Source organism: Taudactylus pleione, unplaced genomic scaffold (genome assembly GCF_031769625.1).
Source record: "Taudactylus pleione unplaced genomic scaffold, aTauple2 ptg000172l, whole genome shotgun sequence".
Taxonomy (NCBI): domain Eukaryota; kingdom Metazoa; phylum Chordata; class Amphibia; order Anura; family Myobatrachidae; genus Taudactylus; species Taudactylus pleione.
In genome coordinates this window covers 9965716-9975277 of record NW_028284574.1, presented here as the reverse complement: position 1 = coordinate 9975277, position 9562 = coordinate 9965716, and the positions used below count along the sequence as shown (strand labels likewise).

Sequence of the window (9562 nt, the reverse complement as noted above, 5' to 3'; positions counted from 1 at the left end):
AGAGTCTGGAAGCCGGCGGTCAACATTTATGGTGCGTACACACTGGGTGATTAAAGTGGACGACTGAACGATAACGATATCGTTATCGTTCAGTCGTCCACTTTATCGTCCATTTTTAACACAAAAAAGATGAACGATGAGGACGACGCGCGTTCCCGCGGGTCGTTCGTCATCATCGTCCATCGCGCTGACATGCAGGCCAACCTGACGACCTCGTCAGGTTGCTGCATGTCAGGGAATGGGTGAGAGAGCCCGGCGCTGAACGATATCACTAATGATATCGTTCAGCGGCTGTGCTCAATGTCATGAACGACATTGAGCACAGCCTGCCGGGGACACACTAGACGATATCGCTCAGGGAGCATATCGTCTAGTGTGTATGCACCTTAAGATCGTCGGCTTCCAGACTACATCCCTTGAGAACATCCCGAATGTCCTTTAAATATGATTTTTCTTTTATTACTTAGGGTTGTTGTAACTGATGATCTATGTAGGCAGATAGGTTTGAGGTGATGGAATTTGTTCCGACCGCTATTGGTCTTCCTGGGGGGATTAGTAATATTCTTATGTACCTTAGGTAACAGATAAATGACAGGTACTGCATAATTCTTATGAATTAGATATTCTGACACTTCTGTACTGATCGTCCTTAAATTCCTATATTTGTCAATCAGCAACTTAAATTCATTAAATATTGTATTAGATGGATCACATCTTAATTTTAAATAGGTGGTTCCATCTTCTAATTGTCTTAGACCTTCATTAATATACATTTCTTTATCTTGTATCACAATACTCCTTCCCTTGTCGGCCGGCTTTATGATAATGTCTTTGTTGTCTTTCAATGTTTTTAATGCCTCCCTTTCTTTCTTATTGAGGTTATTAGTATATTTCTGTTTTGTATTGTTGTCATCCATTTTGTCAAAATCTTCTATAACACTTTTGTAGGAGATCTCTACGAAGCACCCTCTGCTGTGTGTGGGATTAAACGTGGATTTTTTCTTGAATTTACTAACTTTGCTTTCTCGTCTGATGCATTGAAAAACCTCTTAAGTGAAAGTTGCTGTACAAACTTTTGTAAGTCCACCTATAGGTCAAAATGATTGACACTAATGGTAGGGGATAATTTTTAACTTTTTTTCAAAGTCTTTCATTCTATTTCATCCAATACATACTTACTAAGATTGAAGATTTTAACTCCCTCCTCTGCCTCGTTCTCCATTTATTTGAGAATATGGGGTATCTTCTCTATATCAGTTTTGTGTGTCTTTTTGTTTACATTTTTTCTGGCCCTCTTCCCTCTTTTAGTTTTCTTATTATTTTTTATATTTTTAATGTATGGAAAAGATGGGATAGAAATGGTTACATTATTCTCCAGGGAAACTTGTTCCTGCCTAAAAAATTATTATTTCCTTTCTCTTGGTTTTCATGATGAAGCCCCAAAAATCTATTAGATATGGGGGTGGGATGTATCGGCGGATGATCCCTTTCCCAATCTTTATTTGTTTTATGAGTTTTCTGGTGGTGGTGATAATTTCCCAGAGAATGGTTACCCTCCCTCTGCCTGTGGGACCACTGTTCAGAGTGGTGATAACCCCTCTTCGGATTCTGTGTATCTAAATTTCTAGGAGTGGCTGAAAGATGATTCCTACGGTTCTGTATTCCTGAAGGCCCTGCCTGTGCCCAACTCTTTTCTACATTAAAAACTGGGGGTTTTTTTCCTTCTGATTTGATGCATTTAAGGCTTTTTGGGTTTGAATATTAAAGAGGTGTTTGGACTTATGATTGGGATTCGTGTCCATAATTACTATTCCCTTGTCTCTATTAATCTTTTTCTTCTTTTTAGTCACTAATTCCCTTTAGTTTTTTTGCATTTTGAAGATGATACGGATTTCCAAACGTTTGCAATCTTCCAAATCTGTAAATGGACTAATAAGAAGCTCATAATGTACAATTTTTTCCTCTACCTCTTATAATTTGGCCCTTCTTTCCTGTAAAATTAGGTCTATAAGTGAAAATGAGCAGTTATTAATAACTTGTTCCCACTTGCATTTAAAAGATTCTGATGTCTTTTGAAAAGAGGCTCTTTTATCTATTTTTAACCCTTTGGGAATGATTTGGGTGGAGATGTAATGTTCTAATGTGACAATCTCCCACCAAATCTTATTCTCTTTGATGAGTATATTTTCTAATTTATTCATAAGTCCCTCAAGGGTTTCATCCTCTATGTTATGTCCGATATTTTCAGTACAGGATGAGAATGTATCTTTAAGTAATGAAATTCTGTCAATTCTGTGTTGGAACATGCTGCTTGCCGACTAGAATTGTTATCCTTAAAAAAGAAAAACCTATATGAGAGAGGACTAAGGGCCTGATTCAGAGCCGCTCGCTCTGACAGAGCGCTCGCTCTGAATCAGGGCCGAGCTTTTTTATTTTTGGAGCGGCCCCTAGGCCGCTCGCATAGCTGTGGGTGTCCACCCACAGCTATAGCGAGCGGCCATGATGATGGTCGCGATGGTCAAGACCATCGCGACCATCGGACTTGTGACGAGACCCTTGTGGTAGGATATCGTTCATCGCAAGCCCCAGAGAGCTTTCGGCTCAAACAGAGCCGGAAGTTCTCCACTGACATCACTTGTCATGACATCACTTGTGATGTCAGTGGGGCTGCCCCCAAACGGAAGGCGGGACCCCGTTTGGGCAGCCACCCCCCCGGCCCGCCCACCAAAGGGGGAGAGCTGTCACTCAACATCGACAGCTCGCCCCCTTTGGTGCGAGACCCGGAGCGACAGAGTGCCCGTCGCTAGCCGGGTCTCGCACATGCGCACGACGGAGCCATCGACCCGGTTGCGAGCGCTCAGTGCTTGCGACCGGGTCTGAATCAGGCCCTAAGTTCTCAATATTAGATTAGTGCATATTTCTAAAGCTTCCACAAATATGTTTTTTTAATGTGGTCGCAATTGTTGCTCCGTTCGGGTACAATAACCTCCTGAACAGAGCAACAATGTGCGATAAACCCGTGGTTAGGGTGTAAAAACTATACTTGGAGATTCAAACATCCGTGGTTTTCTTTATTTTTCATAGAATTGTATCTATCAATACCTGGGAATCCTGCTACACAACTAAACCCGGTCTAATAGGGCACGATAACTACGATAATGGGCGCCCAGAACAATTGAATTGCAGCACTGGGCGCCCATTAATTATAGCCCGCCCACAAAACATATAAAAGTAAAACTCCTAGATGAATTCTTATATCCTGCACAGTGTGCATAATTAATGTTAATAATTAAGTTTTTCTGCTAAACTATTACACCATATAAAATCAAAAACAACTGTTGGCTGACTGTACCAACAACTAAGCTACAAACAATGGGGGTCATTCAGACCCACTCGCGAGCGCAGGACGCTCGCAAGCGGGTCGATGTTACCCCAATGCACATGCGCACGACGGAGGGAGCTCCGTCGTGCGCATGCGCGAGACCCGGACAGCGACAGCCAAGCTGTCGCTCCGGGTCTCGCACCAAAGGGGGCGTGCTGTCGATGGTGACTGACAGCACGCCCCCTTTGGTTGGCGTGCCGGGGGAGTGGCTGCCAGACGGAAGCGTTCCCATGGGAACGCCTACCGTCTGGGTCCGGCCCCACTGAAATCACTAGTGATGTCAGTGGGAGTGATTTTGGCTCTGATAGAGCCAAAATCACTCCAGGGCTTGCGGTCACCGAGACCCTACCACAGGGTCTTGTCGCAAGCCCAATGGTCGCGATGGTCTTGACCATCGCGACCATCTTTTTGGCCGCTCGCATATGCTGTGGGTGGTCACCCACAGCTATGCGAGCAGCCAGGAGGCCGCTCCATTTTTAGGTAGGAGGGCACTGATTCAGGTCGAGCGCTCTGGTCAGAGCGTCCGGCTCTGAATCAGGCCCAATGTGCCATTTTTTTACCTTTGTAAAGTAATAATCTTTTAAAGCAGTCAATTTGTGCTTGTGATTTAGGCATACATACATACATAGGCTATCAATTCATTAATATATTATAACACCATTCCAATTGTACCTTGTATAAATAGTCTTTTGTTTTTAAGCTATTTACTCATTTAATTTCAATGGCCCATTCATGGTAATGTAATATATGTTGATGACCCCAATGTATGCACTGTTGAAATTAATTTTAATAGTTCTGTCTATAATACTTGCTTAAACACATAAAATCAGATCATATCAAGCTCAAAATGCAGTGTTTCTATATTTGGGACTAATTTTTTTACATGCAGTTTTTCTTTAATTAAAGACAAAGCCAGTGGGCAAGGTCCCTAATACTGGCTGGTGTATTAATGGAACAACATCTGCAGGCACAGATCACTGGAATACTAGCTATTTTACGACCATTGGACAGAATAATAACATTACGGAAAAATGACAATTCATATCGTTCTCTATTAGTTTTGGCTTTCAGAAATCGCAACAGCATTTTATAAATGGTTGCCTGTATTTCCCCTTTGTGGTAGGGACCTGGAAGTGACGTGAGTGAGGGCGGAAGTGCAGTTCCTGCCCATGACAGCCAGCTAAAGAAGTACTTTGTCCCCACTTAAACAAGTTTGTTGTCCCCTCGCGGGCTCGCTGCGCTCGCCACGCTTTGGTTATATTCCCCGTCTATGCCCACTTGGATGGCAGGGAATGATGCTGGACACTGGCTGATAACGTCAGGGTCCTCTCCTTGAAGGGGATTTAGACATTACCGTTTATAAATTTCCCCCACCTACCATGTGCCGCTGGCCGATTTAGTACATGTCACTCAGAGCTTGGTTCTAGCATCAATAAACCCTGCTCAGAGCTCAGCAGCAACCATATATATTGTGCAACTGCTCTTCGTCCGCCTTTCGGTTCACATGATCCCTATTGCTACAGCGACGCCGCCTAATTAGCTATAAGGCCTGAATAATATGTGACTGCTTCATTCCGTCTGACTCTGATAGGTCATGTGTTAGCAACATACATGTATGTGTGGTTATGTGTTCTTCGAAACAACATGCTGCAATAACAGGAGAATCAGTGTAAAGATTAGTCATAGAAGTTATTTCAGGAATCTCTCTCACTATATTTATGGGAAAATGTATCAAACCCCGCACGCCGGGATTATGACCGCATCCCCTCTACTCTTTATGAGGCTAAACGCATCTCCCCATTAGTCCAGGAATTACCAGTCTTGGGAAATTGGCTAAACTGTGCATTCATCATTGTTTTCATTTAGCCTTTTACATACATCTTTATTATATGAGATATAACAGCAGCAACCGTAGTAACATACTCAAACGTAACGTAGTGCACAGGAATACAGGAGTTATTATATTCAAAAAAATTCACTCACTTTTTTCACAAGCAATGCTTGCTCACCCCTCTTGTGTAAGGAATAGATTTCTTGGGAATAGTAACGCATTACCACCTGAGATAAAGGTTTTAATACTTTAATTTCCCAAGCAGTGTCTTTTGTCATCTCTCTGCTCAAAGGTTTGTAATTAAACAGCAAAGTACATCAAATGACATATTTTAGTTAAGGTTAAACTGGTTCATAAATAAGGATAATTGTATTTTGCACTCTTGCCTGATGTACTGTTTGATATTACCTCTGCTAGATGGAAGGTGTTAAAAAGAAGAAAAATAAATATAGCTAAAATTGGTTATTATTTTACGTCTCATATTATATGCATAGATGGGAATTCAAAATATCAATTTTGAAATTGTAACTTTTACCAAGCTTAAGCAATATAATATTAGAAAATCACCATGAGTATTGATATCACAAGGTGATTTTACCTAATGCTATATGTTATCCGCCAGTTAAATAGTAATTGTTGCTCTCTTATGGGACCCATTTAGTAATGATCGCTGTTACAACGCTATCAGTGCATGACAGTACTGCCCATGATCGCACTGCAAAATGCGATTATAGCCGCCGGATGTATCATCCGGCACATGCAGGGACACGGACTCCGAAAGGAGCTCGTCCCTGCGATGTTTCCGGAGAGCTGCCGGCCAGTGACAGGGCTGCTGCACATGCGCAATCACGCTGACTGCACATGCACAGCCGCTATAGCCGCGGAGGGTTCCGGAGGATCCCTCCACCGAATAATTATGCACGGTGTAGCCTATAGGCTACAGTGGATAACGCCATTTTCGGATGGCATTAGCTGAGGGGCCAATATTGGGAATGCATCGCATTCCGGATATTGGTATATTTGCCAACATTGCATCTTCCATAGAAACCTATGGGGGATGCGGCTGCCAGCGGTAATAGAGGGATCAGAGATACCTGCTGCGGTCCCTCCTTAATACATATGGAGGATACTTAAGATTATACCTCAAATATACTTTGATAAATGGGCCCCATGGACTGGAACTGGTTTTACTGCTGCTTACTGTGACATTCTCCAAGACAGATGGAGAAGCTGCTGCTTGGAGGATGTGACAGTCTACACAAGTGCACTGAGTCACGATCATTATGATGGCAAAGTAGGCACTGTTTGTTGCAACTCTGTCAACAAATTTAGTTCAGTAACAACAATGAAGGAAACGGTGATGGGCATGGACAACTAGGGCTGGGTTAAGGGCCATATGTGGCTGGGGCTTGAAAAAGAATCAAGGGCCTATCGTGAGAAGTGAAGGAGCTGTGGCCAGTGCTATGTACATTCCTCCCCAAACACAGCCTGGTAAGCGTATTACGTCGCATAGGGAAATGCAGCACTGCGCTGGGCACCCTGAGGACTCTCCGATCGGCTGCACAGGCTGCCGGGTGCCTGTCTGACAAAGGACGCTCCGGGCGGCACTGCAGCAGCGATACTGGCTTCCAAAAGCATGGGGCAGCGATGGTGCTGCCCACAGAGTCCTTGCACTCTGTGAGGCGGCACTGGTCACACACCCCTAGTTACGGCCCTGTCCAAACTTACCACTTTTTGGGCAGTATCCCGTGAGGGGAAAAGTTGGGAGGAGCACTCTCTCACCGCTACTCTGCATAGTGCTGTGCTGTGTACATGTCACAGCATCTATACAGTGCAGTGGAGAGCCTTGGGTCATCTCAGCATAGGAGTGCTGGGCATGCCCCCAGAATAATGGAAACAGGTGCATGCCACAAGGTCATGCCCCCTTCCTGCAAGGCCACCCCCTTTTTCTGGAACATATAAGGTGTCCTTATTTTAATCTCTTGTATGTTGAGAGCAATGTGTGTGAGTGTGTGCCCAGTGCCATATGGGCATGTACATCCCCTACACTATAATTTCCAATGTCTCCCTAAATACATAAAAAGTAGAAAATTTGCAGCATTTTGTGAGCAAAACCATGTGGCCAGTTAGGCGGTTGGTCATCATCATGATGATGGGCATATTTTTATGTGGAGGCCTGGGGCTGTAGTCCCATCCACCCCTTTGGTAATCTGTCCCAGCATACAGCTATTTATTTATGAAATATCCAGTTAATAACCCCAGGACAGCATAATACTACGTAGATGTAGCCATGCCCATCGTTGCCGCTATTCGTGTGCACGGGCACATGCATCGCGCAGCACTCGCCATACTGCGAATCATAGAAGCCGGCATTTCTCCATTAAAGTATATGGCATACGCGTGCACACGCACGGCATAGACGCAGAAGCACTAGTCGCACCATCCATGCCACAATGCGCAATGATGAGCGTGGCTACATCTGTATATAGGCCTAGAGTAGTGGAAAGCAATGTATCCAGAGCAAAAGATAATAGTAACATTCCATATTCTTACAGATTAATGGCTTGCTGTCTGTATAGATCAGTACAATTGTGAATGCATGTCATTAGCACCTAGTAAGGGTTTATAGGTGGCCTTGTTTTGTTCCGTAATTATTGTAATAATTATTGACTTTATAAAGAACATCAGATTATAACAAACATTTGTCAGTACAATGCGGTAGCCCCTGCAATGCTTACAGAATTGTGTCGTTGTAATGTAAGCAGTCATCTTTTCAACTGAGACTCAAACCGGTTCATCCAGTTGTGTAATAAAACACAGAACTGTACTGGAAGTCTTGTTTCATCTCACCATGACCTTATCAGCATATCTAAAGATATTACAACATCAGTTAACTATCTACTGGGCCTGGGTAAAAGCCATGGATATGTCTGCTAACATTTTACGCAATAAGAAAAGAAAGAGTAAATCAAGCAAAGGACTGTATAAAAGAGGGTTATACTCTAGTCATGTACAGCAGTCAGGGCGGGTTTTCCATGCCTCCTTAGACTGGCTCAATGCAGTATGAAGCCCCTTTCTTGCCTCACTACACATGCTCAAAAGGGGTTGGGTATGTGATCCTGGCGCTGTTAATGCTGGTGATCAGAATCCCGGCAGTGTAATCCCGATGGTGAAAATCCTAATGAATGAAGGTAAGTATTCTACCCCTTACCCTAACCCACCATTCCCACAGCCTAATCTTACCCCGCACACAGCACTGGCGCACGCAGACCCACCCCCCCACAGTGAACCTAATTCTTTTTTTTAAGACACAGACAGTTTTGTCTCCATCTCTGCACTAGCCGCGGGTCATCAATGTACAGGGCTGCCTGGCCGCTGCCTGTTCAGCTGTCAGCACTTCTGTGGGAGCGCTGACAGCTGAACCTAAATAATGATGAGCCCATCCAGTAAGGGCCAGAAGGAGTCGGACTACCACACTACTACGCCTCCCTTGCTGCATCTATTACTTCTACCGGCCTCACGCGATGTGACGACGTCATGTCACATGCATGCTCTGTTTCTGGGTCCTTCATGTGAAGAACTGAACTGAAGCACGGAGGAAAGGACTGGGAGCTAGCGGCACTGCAGGAGGAGATGCCGAGCAACAACAAGCAGCAGCGAGGAGGTAAGTGTACGCTGCGCTGAGCTGGGCTGGTGGCTGCGGACACAGACGATAAGAGACACAGGGGGGTCTGGCAGATTAACACAGGAGTGGTCTGGCTGATTGACGAACAGGGGGATCTGGCTGATTGACACATGGAGGGGTCTGGTTGATTGACACAGAGGGGTCTGGCTGATTGACAAACGGGGTATGTGTATATGTACATGGAAACCCCCTCCCTAAAAATCCTGCATTTGCCCCTACACAGTCTAATCCTACCTGTCTCCCTGCCCTGCAGCCGGGAAGCAATCGGGAAGCCGACTGCCTAAATACTGGCAGCCGGCTTCCCGACGCCGGGAGACCGGCGCCCGGCATCCCGATCGTAGAGATGCCGGGCGCCCCGAGCGGACAGCCGCGGGGGGGGGTTAGGTTTAGGGCTCCCGGGGGGGACATAGGGCTAGGCACCCCCCCGGGAGGGTTAGGGTTAGGCTAGGGGGAGGGAGGGTTAGGGTTAGGCACCCTCGGGGGGGGACTTAGGGTTAGGCACCCCCCCGGGGGACTTAGGTTTAGGCAGCGGGGAAGGGTGTGTTTAGGGTTAGGCACTTAGAGGGGGATTAGGGTTAGGCACTTGGGGGGGAAGTTAGGGTTCGGCACACCTAAGGAGGGTTAGGGTTAGGGGCGTTAGGTTAGTAGATACTTACCTATACAC

At 45.2% G+C, this 9562-nt stretch overlaps 1 protein-coding gene across 3 annotated transcripts in view; it reads left to right on the top strand.

Moving 5' to 3' along the window:
* LOC148521250 (uncharacterized) overlaps positions 1 to 9562 on the top strand; it is a 51674-nt gene that overhangs the window by 1456 nt on the left and 40656 nt on the right. The window lies entirely within an intron of this gene.